The sequence below is a fragment of the Morone saxatilis genome, unplaced genomic scaffold, assembly GCF_004916995.1.
Source record: "Morone saxatilis isolate NCDOM2014 unplaced genomic scaffold, NCSU_SB_2.0 Contig23, whole genome shotgun sequence".
NCBI lineage: Eukaryota > Metazoa > Chordata > Actinopteri > Moronidae > Morone > Morone saxatilis.
In genome coordinates, this window is record NW_023339796.1 from 3,888,706 (window position 1) to 3,899,689 (window position 10,984).

General features: G+C 38.9%; 1 pseudogene; it reads left to right on the top strand.

The window, feature by feature from the left end:
• LOC118334800 overlaps nt 1–10,984 on the top strand; it is a 344,242-nt pseudogene that overhangs the window by 275,920 nt on the left and 57,338 nt on the right.

The following is a 10,984-nucleotide window of genomic DNA, read 5'->3' on the forward strand; positions in this document are numbered from 1 at the left end:
GTGGGGTTCGAACCCACGTGGGCAACTTGCCCATTGGATCTTAAGTCCAACGCCTTAACCTCTCGGCCATCCTGGTACAAAGCTTTTAAAAAAAGAGTAAATACAAAGAGTGGGCTTGAACCGATGAGGACTTGTATGCTTTGTATCTTGAGGGCAATGTCTTAATCACTCAATCATGAGTGCCATCAGGCAAAAGAAGAACAATGTGAAGATAACCCGTCCTGCTGTTATCTGTCTAGGTAGCTAATCGAGAGTATTGAAATGAAATTGTTTTAAGTAACCGCTTATCCATCCTGCTAACATCAAAGGCACTTTATTGATTGATGTCTTTGGCTCCCGAGGCATTCTGGGATATGTTGATTACTCAGCTACTCATCGTTAGTTATTACTTGTGTCAACTAATGCCCCAAACGTATATAACTATTATAAATGTGCAAAGCTTAAAATATATTTACAGTACTTACAAGGTTCAAGGTACATTTGAGGTTTCAAGTCATTTACTGTATTGCCCTCTTGAGGATGTAAAAGCACACATTTTATACTGTATGTACAGACTGTGAATAAGATTGACTTTGTCATTTGTGTGATTATGTACACTATAAATGCTAGTAGTTGAATCACAAGACATTTGTGCTCTAAATGCTGAACTTGCTGTCAAGGAAAGGAAACAATGGGTTCAGCGGGACTTGAACCCATTGTATCTTCTACCTTAACTACTCAGCCAACCTTGGGTCGCTCTTTATCACTTGCTGCTATAAAGTGGCTCAAACATACCTAATGTATTTACAGTATATGTGCATTGTCACTTCACAAGTTAAATAAACTAGTTTAAAATTGTGAGTCAGTTAAGTTATTAGTCAAGTCATTGCTCTTCATTCAATGGACTGAACCAGCAGTCATCAACAGTCTACATTTTAAAGAGACCAGATGTCACTACTGCCAGACTGAGTACTGTATTGCACACTCGTTACAGCCCTGAAACCCTGCCACACACATACACACACAAACAAAATATATTTTAAAAAAAGAACCAAGCAGTGTGGTAATGTGAATTTAAAGTGAAAGCTAAGTGCTTTATCTGCAAGGCTCCAGCTCACTGTTAGATTAAAGCAGTATAGCGATAAATGGAGGTAAAAAAAAAAAACATATCACACAGTTGCAGGCTGACAGGCTGCTGAGTCAGGGCTTTTATCTAAATAAAAGGGAGGCAGCAGATTCTGTACAGTAATCTGTTTTCTCTTCAATACTCCTGGCTGGGTTCGGGCAAACACACACTCACACACTGTCACATACATTTCCATAAGGAAGCCCTTGTAAATGTATGTGACAGCGTACAATAACATGTATTTATGAATATAAAGACATATAAAAACACAACACACACGTAGCGCCAAGCTTCGCAAACACCAGGGATGTAAAACTGTGTGTGTGTGTCTGTGTCAAACCTCCTGGAGGTGCCAGCCGGTCTTGCAACAGATGGAAAGCAACCAGTGAGGATAAAAACACTGTTACTCATCATCTCCTGTCGGCCTCCCTGTCTGTCTTTTTCTCAGCAGAATGAGGTCACCTAACGTCTTTATGTCTTACCAGAGACAGAGTGCATCAGAGGCTGAGCTGTAGCCGTTTAACATATTTTCTCCCTTACCTAAAGTAGTCAAGCCGTTGTTTGTTTTTTATTTGCTATATTTGGTTTTCAGCTATCAGCCTCAAAGATTTCTGTCACCATGTCCATACAATGGAGGTGAATGGGATTTTTCTTGTCCTCTCTAACTCGGTGTTCTCAGCTTGTTCCTTTTTGTTGTTATCTCTAAGGCTCAGACTCACACAGTCTGATTCTGTTGGGCATTTTAGAGTGTTTTTTTTATGGGAGAATTTATCCTACAATATGGTTTCTGTGCAGTTGGCTGGTTTCCACTGTTGACTGCAACGGTGCCAACATTTCTACTGCCGCCTGCCACATAAGTATTTGCTTTCTCATAATAAAGCACTCACTTTTTATTGAAATAAATGACCTGATCATTAGCCTTTTAAGATTTATGTAGAGTCTCCCTCATGGGATGGGAGTCGGGTTTACAGGTGTGTGTCTGACAGGTCACTGAAAAATGTGTGAGCACGTTGAAATAGAAAAATGAATGCTTGTAATTCTGAATATATATTCTCCCATCGTTTTCATGCATTTTCTGAAGTTTCCAAGCCTCTACCACACCCAGTATACTATAGATCATCTATATGCAGAGAAAGACAAACACAACATACAGTGCAACACACATTTATCACTGCCTCCCTCCTTCTGTTACCTTCATCCCTCTCCTCCCTCCCACACAGGACTGATGTCATGATAGTTACAGCAGTATGATATTTATCTATAAATAACACACAGAGCTTCAGTGAAGTCTCCTGGGAGCTGGATTCATTTAAAGAGCTTCTTCAAACAGTCTGGCAGCACTTTAAGAGAGCAGCTCGGTTCAATCAGAGAAGATGTGCTACTGAGAAGAAGTGAAGGTATATTTTCTATTCAGCAGAAAACTTTTTCTTTTTATATATATGAAAAAGAAAAATCTGAAAAGAGAAAAATCAGTGAAATAATGAAATTATTCTTTTGATCTCTCCGAGGCAAGGTGAAAGGTGTTTCGGATGACTATTCTCCAGAAGTCATATTTCCATTCAGCACGAGGAAACCTCCCACATCTTCACCTAAATAGAAAAAGTGATATTAAAAATGAAAGCCATATTATTCCTCCTACACTGCTATTTAGCATTATTTAGCAAGTTTATTTAAGCGTACTGATGGCTATTAAATAAATAACCTTGAAAAGCTTCAGCATAAAGAGGAAGCTGCATTTCATAAGAGGCCCATTTAGTTTAATGAAGTAATTTTCTCTCTTTGAAAAGTAGTGGGAGTTTGAAAGCATGGTTAAATGCTCACTACTACTTTCATTATAACCGCAGTAAACGCTTTTAGCAGTGTTTATGAAACTACAAACATTACACAGTACCACCTTAGAAAATATTAGGTTCTCTAGCTGCCACCATTATGACTAACACTGAAATACAGTAGCGTAGGCTGACTATATTAAGTTACCCCCCTGTGTGACAGTTCACACGGGGGAGGTTTATTAATTTAATAAGGATATTATTTATTGTTAACTGTTGTTGACTTTTTTATTCCACTTGGTCCACTATGGTCTGTGATTCGGGTGTGCTATGTTAGCCTCGAGCCATTGGCCTCAAGCAGAGATGAGGAGCGGACTACAGAGGTTGTTTCTTCCACAAACTCAGTTTTTAGTCTTCAGCACCAACATATACTGACTCAACTGACATCACTTAAGGCAATTTGTCAGACATTGTGCAGCTGAAGCGGCAAAAGGCTTCATACAACTTGTCTCACCTGTAAACTTACTATGATGTGTACAACAGGTGGAGGTTCCCCTTTAAGGATATATGCCTGGGTTACTCATTAATCTTTTAAATGACCTGTAGCACAGTCTGGTCTCTGTCAGTGTTTTTATCCTGTATACTCATGCAGTTTATCACAGGGCAAAACAATGTCTCAAGGCTAGCAGCTGTGGAACAGAGCTATTCTCTGGGGCAACAGTAGAAAGGTTTGCACCACAACTAAAAGAGCAAACACTGAAATTCTCTGTAAATGCATCAATAGGTGAAAGATTCATTTTACTGTTATTATATTCTTGGTCCCTTTTAGCTACTATACCTATGTGGTGTTCTAGTATCCAGATTATTCTGTGAAACATACAAAGGCTTTAATCAAACATGCAACAATACCCTCCCTGATACTGTTATACCACCTTTAAATAAAGAAACTTTACTCCCAGCGTACTGTGGATGTTTTAATACTCAACACAAATCCAATCGCAAAGGAGGAACTTTTGTGATTGTGCTTTATGACAAAATCAAGAAGTGTGTTTAATTGGTTTATTCAAGACCAAATGTGTGCAAATACAGTAAATGTATTCTGTTGAAAAGCCCTTGAGCAAAACACTGAGCCTTCTTACTAAAATAAATGATAATTTGATCCAGGAGAATAAATCAACCCTCATCTTAATGAACTCTTTTTAAGAATTTACTCACACCGTACATCTCTTCCCCCCCCCCCCCCCCTCTCTCTCTCTCTCTTCTCTTTCTCTTCTCCTCTTCTCTGTCTCTTTCTGTCTCAGGTGTGTTCTCCAGTCGCTGTGAACACGGCGGCCCGCTGCAGTCAGTCCTGGACCATCTCCACTGTAACTGCTCTGACAGCGGCTACAGTGGAGCGACCTGCCACAGCCTGTAGTCACCAGTCAGTCAAACAGTGGCATATGATAAAGAAAAGGCACATACCAAGGATAGTCGGGGAAGAAGTTGAGGACAGACAGATGAATACAAAAAGGAATGAGACTGTGTGTCAAACAGAATAATCATTTTTCCTCCTACATAATAAACTAGAGGCAGAGCAAACAAGACAAAGAATAAAACAGAAAGATTAGATGAAACATCTGTGGTACCGACATTAAAACATATTAACACATTATTCCCATTAAACAGAGATAATAAAGTCCAGTTTATTTGTTTTGCACATTATTCAAGTGCCTCATGACATAATGCAATGATGTAAGAAACTAGAATCAACAAAAACAGTGGTTAAGACGACACTGACCAAACAAATTATAGTCTGCCTTTCACTTGTTGATTGCATGAAGACATATAATTTAATCACTATATATAATTACTGTTTAGGGTACATTAATACTTGGATTAACTGTGCGTGAGAAATTCGTGATTCGTGATTGTTGCACATTTGGGATTTTTCCAATTCTTACATTTTTGTAATATACAGCTTATATTGGTATTTCAATAAAAACACCCTCACTCAAGTTAATTAACTGAAATTTGCAACAGAACATCGATAAAACGTTTTGGCAGGGCAAGAGAGACGAGTTAGACACAAACCTATGATTATTATCACAATAAGACCAACTTCCTGGTTATTTGGTTTGTGCTACATTAACAATAACTCAAATTATTAAAAACGGAATCATCAACTGTAAGCTATATTGTAACTACACACCCTTCTTTCTTCAGTGGAGGAGGTAAAAATATAAAATGTGTTTGTATGAGTGTGAGTATATTATAAAAGTTAACAGCCACGACTAAAATGCTGAATAAATACTGAAACTGCAGCAGTGAGGTGAGCTGATAAGTGAGATACTGGTTCTGTGTTCTAAATCCTCGAGACCAAAAGAGGAGAGTTTCCCACACGATTCACCTCCGGTCCATTTTTATTGCTTGATGTTTCTAACCACACTGAGAGAATGTTAATGAATAAAGGCCTTTGTCCGGAGAAGAAGAAAGATAAACAGGTGAGCAGAGTGTGGGAACTTTATGGATTTGACTCGAAGGGCTCGATACTTTGACTGCAGAGGATGCACTGGTGTGTGTGTGACAGACAGAGAGAGGAGGGAGGAAGACTTATGGAGATAGAGAGGAAGATGCAGGGCTGATAAAGGTCTAAAGTTTTATTTATTGAGTCTTTGTACTCCCATAAGTCATTGCTGTCCTCTCCTCTTGGATTAATCTTTACTTTATGGGACGCTGCTGCAGAAATGAAACTTAAGATGATTGTCTTCCGTCTGGTTATGAGATGGTGATTCAGTGGTGATACATACGTATGAAGCACTACCCATAATCCTCCACAGTGTGTGATCTTCATTCCCTCACGGCCCCTGTGTGCGTCTGCCAGCTGATGTGTTGATGTAGATGTTGATGTGATTCATGCTGGAGCTGATGTCATTATTTTCCTTCCAGCTGTGTACGAACAGTCCTGTGAGGCGTACAAACACAACGGCAACACATCAGGACATTTTTATATTGATGTGGATGGCAGCGGACCAATCAAACCGCAGCTGGTCTACTGCAACATGACAGGTGACACACAAACACACACACACACACACTTTCACACCTCCTCTTCCTTCAATCATCACTCAGCGTTTTCTATGATGATTTGTGTAATTATGAATGCTCCTCTCATCATGCTCTGATCCACTTTATCTTCCATCCCTCTCGTCCTACTCCTTTTCTTGTTTAATCATATAAATATGAATAATGATGGCTGTTTCTGCACTTCTACTGTTTCACTGCTTCATATAATTGGTAAACACGTGTAAATCTTAATAGTGATGATATTACTTTACTCTGTTCTCTGCTTTTTTTGTTTTTGTCACTCTCTGTTTGTCTTTTTCTTAACTTCAAGCTAAAGAGAGTTAAACAAGATTGATACCCCTTTCATGTTTGTTCTATAAATATGGAGCTGGAGCCAGGAGGCAATTAGCTTAGCATAGCTATACAAACACTGAAATGTAAAAGTGACAAAGTGTGGTTATACATTTCTGTTTGTGTGCAAATAAAACCAGATATAATGTGTTGATTAATGAGCTTTTGGGCTAGCTGTTTCCCTCTGCTTCCATTCTTTGTGCTAAGCTAAGCTAACCAGGTGCTGGCTGTAGCTTCATATTGAACGTACAGATATAAGTGTGGTATCAATCTTCCGATCTACCACTTGGTAAGAAAAATAACACGTATATTTCCCAACATGGAAAATTATTCCTTAAGATTTGAGTGAGAGTACCAGAGCAGCAAAGATGAGATATAAGATGACAATTTTCCAACAAGGACTAGATGTAGATTACCTCTCTTTGCATAAATGACAAACAAGAATGGATAATTGCAAATGAATCAATAGCATTAATCAATCAGTAATCAGCAACAATAATCAGTATTTAATATCTGTGTGTCTTTCCAGAGGAGAACACGTGGATGGTGATCCAGCACAACAATACAGAGCTCACAAGACTCCAACCGTCTTCAGGCAGAAGCCAGCATTTAGTCCACTTTGACTACTCCACTGAAGAGGAGCAGCTATTGGCCGCCATCAGCCAATCAGAGCACTGCGAGCAGGAACTGTCCTACCAGTGCAGGAAGTCCCGCCTCCTCAACACTCCAGGTAAAGCCTGTTCAGGAAAGGTTTGCTGGATACGCCTTATGTGTTTTATGTATAATCTGGGGATTCCCAGGTACAGCGAGTCTTATGCTGTCAGACGTAGAGCTGCTCACCTGGAACAGCTGGGAGCAGATCAATACCCGCCTACCCAGGCTTGCAAACTAGTAACTTTAAATTTACTTTAAATAGTTTTAGGAAATATTTGCTTTCTGGGAGAGTTAGACGAGAAGATAAATAACACACTGTACCAAGCTACAGCCACCAGCCAGTTAGCTTAGCATAAAAACTTGGCTCTGTCAAAATGTTGCACAATCTTCTTACCAGCACCTCTTATATAACACATTATATCTGGTTCATTTAGAGGCATCTAGTGGTGCATTTGTCGGTAACAAAAACACAACAACTCCTATTTTTCAAATTATACATTGATGAAAACATACCTTTGAATATTATATTACATTTCTGCCAATAGATCCTCGTAAATGTTATACTCTGGACCTTTAATCTGTAAAGAAGCTAAAATATAAAAATTTGCTGTATTACAGTTGTTATGTGCCAGACTGTTTCTTGGCTCCAGTCTCTGCTGTTGCATGACAACTGCTCAGAGCCAAGAAACAATTCATTATTATTAAATAATTATTAGTGTTAATATAATATTAGTGAGATTTAAAGGTGCTGGTCGGTGGATTTTGTTATTGTTGAACAGAGCAAGGCAAGTTGTTTCTCCCTGCTTCCGTCTTTGTCTTAAGCTAAGATAGCTGGCTGCTAACAGGTCAGATATGAGAGCGGTATCGATATGTATGCCAAAGAGCAAATAAGTGTATTTTTTTCAAAATGACAAACTATTCCTTTAAGCTCTACTCTCTAACCTGAAGCCTGTTGGTAATTGGCTGGCTGCTCATTTCTTCTCTAATATGCTCCTTGACTCTCGGGGGAATTTTCAAGTCGATTTCTTACATCTGTATCAACAATTTTAATCACGTACTCTACTGGACCCAATTTTTGATTTTATTTCATCCTGTGATTATTCTTTGATCATTAAAAAGTAGATTTCACTTTTTAAAAATCTTATCTCATCTTAATCCTTTTAATCTTTTAATCTTAATTTAAGGAGACTCTAGCACTTCATCCCTCCCTTTTCCCTCAATACTCCTCAAGTGCACATTTAAATAAGAAAAGACTGTAAACAAGAAGATGTTCTTAATTGACTTGTTCGGTTAAATAAAAGTTAATGAAACCTCGGTTAAGCAGGCTCTTTTCAGCTGGGAATTTACACATTTCCTGACCAGAAAGAACAAAATCATTACAGCTCTTTGATGCAAACTTATTGTGGTTTCAAGGATTTTCTTCTCTTTCACAAATGATTCAGACAAATTGATTGTTCAGGATTAGTTTAATACCTCCTCCTTTTGGAATGAGTATTGAGTTAGATCAGTGTTTTCTTTGTTTAGTCGTGTTTTCTTGTGGTTGTATTGACTCAGAGGTGGAGAATCACTTTGATCACCAAGTTCTATTGAATTTGTCTTGGTAGCAGTTAATGCGAGAGCTTACACGTTCATGCAACATAATACAAGAAAAACAGAGCATCATTCATTGTAAAGACACACTGCTAGAAACATCAGGGAAGTATTTGCGTGTGATGATATCCAGTTTTTAGCCATTTGTCAGTTGGTACATCAACTATTTGATGGATTGCCATGAAACCTTGTACAGACATTTATGTTCCCCAGAGGATGAATCTTACTGACTTTGATGATTCCTTCACTTTGACTCTCTAGCGCCTCCATGAGGTTGACATTTGTGGTTTTGAGTGAAATGTCTCAATATCTATCTGATGGATTGCCATGAAATTTGGTTCGGACATTCATGTTCCCCTCAGGATGATTATATTGATAATCATCATGGTTAAATGGGGTCCTGGAGACACCTTCTGTAGCAGGAACTACCACAGAAGCGTTTTTTAGTACTTTGGCAGGCATTTATATGTCTGTGGACAGATTTGAATGCAATAGTGTCTCAAACTGGCCGAGTTTGAAGATGGGCATGATCCAACACATGAGTACTGAGTATTCACGCAATAATGCAACGGCTACGGAGTATTCGTAGGTCGGATGTTGACGGGCGTCAGGAATGGATCATTGCAAGGTGGCCTCTTGTTTGATTTACGACCAATACTCAGCCTCAGCTGTACTGTATTTTGCATACTAGCACACCAATCTAGGAGGGTGAATATGGTAAACATTATACCTGCATAAGCATGTTAGCATTGTCATTGTTAGCAGGTTAGCATGCTGATGTTAGCATTTAGCTGTGCTGTAGACTCTCAATCTTGTTGCCAGTTTATGTGTATTTGAGCAGGAAAAAAATCTGAAACAAATTAATCTATTTAAATGAATCAAATTAACATGAATCAACCACAATTTGGAGAACTAAATTAACTTTTAAAGTTATTTATGAAGCATTCCTTTGATTGCAAGATTCCCATCCATACAACTATTGGTTACATGGTCTTCAAAAGTTTCTCTCTCCTGTGAAACTACATATGGAAAAACTATATAAGGGAGAATATTGAGTGGGGGAACTTTTTGGGGGTGCGGGTAATAAAATGATGGATGAAAATAGTGAAAGAGGAAGAAAAAGAAGAATGGGTAGATAAATAGAAGTTCCATTATAAACTCCCTGCTGCTCTCTGGGAAAATAAAGGAAGTGCTGACTCAACAGAGACCTTTCCAATCACCTTCTCTCACTCCTCTCCACCTACACACTCTCACAGTGTGAAATACATTTTTCACAGTATACTATGATTGCCCTCCATTCAAAAACAATATATTCAGTGTAAGGGGTAGGAGCTGGCAAACATCCCTCTGCTTCAAACATTGGATTCATCTCGGGAGGCTGAGAGATGGGGTCTCTCTCCATACAGCATGCCGCTACTTTCTCAAAATCTAGTTCATTTTAGGACACAATATGGTATTACAGTATTTCCAAAGAGAGTGCATGTAGCTTTTGAATCCTGTAAGCATCTTTTAGTTTATTATGGATAGGGGCAAGAGGCTGCAGTGCTGTGCAGTTTTGTGAGTAATGTTTTAAAGCAAAGTTCTGACAATACAAATAAGCTGCGTCACTTGCTAAGATCGCCAGTGTGCACTTACTAGGTTGCGTTCATTACCAGAAAGTTAACAGAAACACTCAATAAAATGGTTTCAAGTGTACTGGTTATACCAACAATTGATGGAGCCGTTCTCCAAGTTCATTTTTCAGGTTAAAACCTTTGATAGAAAATATCTGCTGGTGAAGCAAAATCACATCAGTCAGGAAATGACAAAGCAATGAAATAAATAAATAGTTTACTGCAGCTAACTTCAATTAAGTTAACTATTTGACCATCCACATTTAGGTGAGGTTTCTTGGTTCAGCTCTGTAGGAAATGTATGGACGTTTCGTCTTGTTAAGGTAGATTGAATAAGAGGTAACAATAGAACGTTGTGGGACATGTTCAGAGAAGTTAAGGGTGTGCTTTCTTGTGTGTGTGTTTCAGAGGGCTCTCCCTTCAGCTGGTGGCTCGGGGGACCCGGACCCGGTCGAGTCCGGACTTATTGGGGCGGAGCTCAACCAGGCAGCCAGCAGTGTGCGTGCGGCCTGCAGGGCGACTGTGTGGACCCACAACACTACTGCAACTGTGATGCCGACCGCGTGGAGTGGTAATGAAATTGACAAATACATAGACATGGTTATTATTACTGTATAACCAAATATTAGTGCTAATTATCACATATTTTTGTAATTATTTGTCCATTTCTGAAGCAGGCCCTGTGTGTGCTGTTACCTGATTAACTTGACACACCGCCGTGGGTTCCTGTTTTCGAGCCCCCATTTGTGCATAATTATCAGCATTACAGTTTAATTTATTGTCACTGAATGGACTGCAACTAAAATGTTAAAATGAAGCCAACAACAAACTAGAACCCAATTGCAACAGAGAATGCTTAC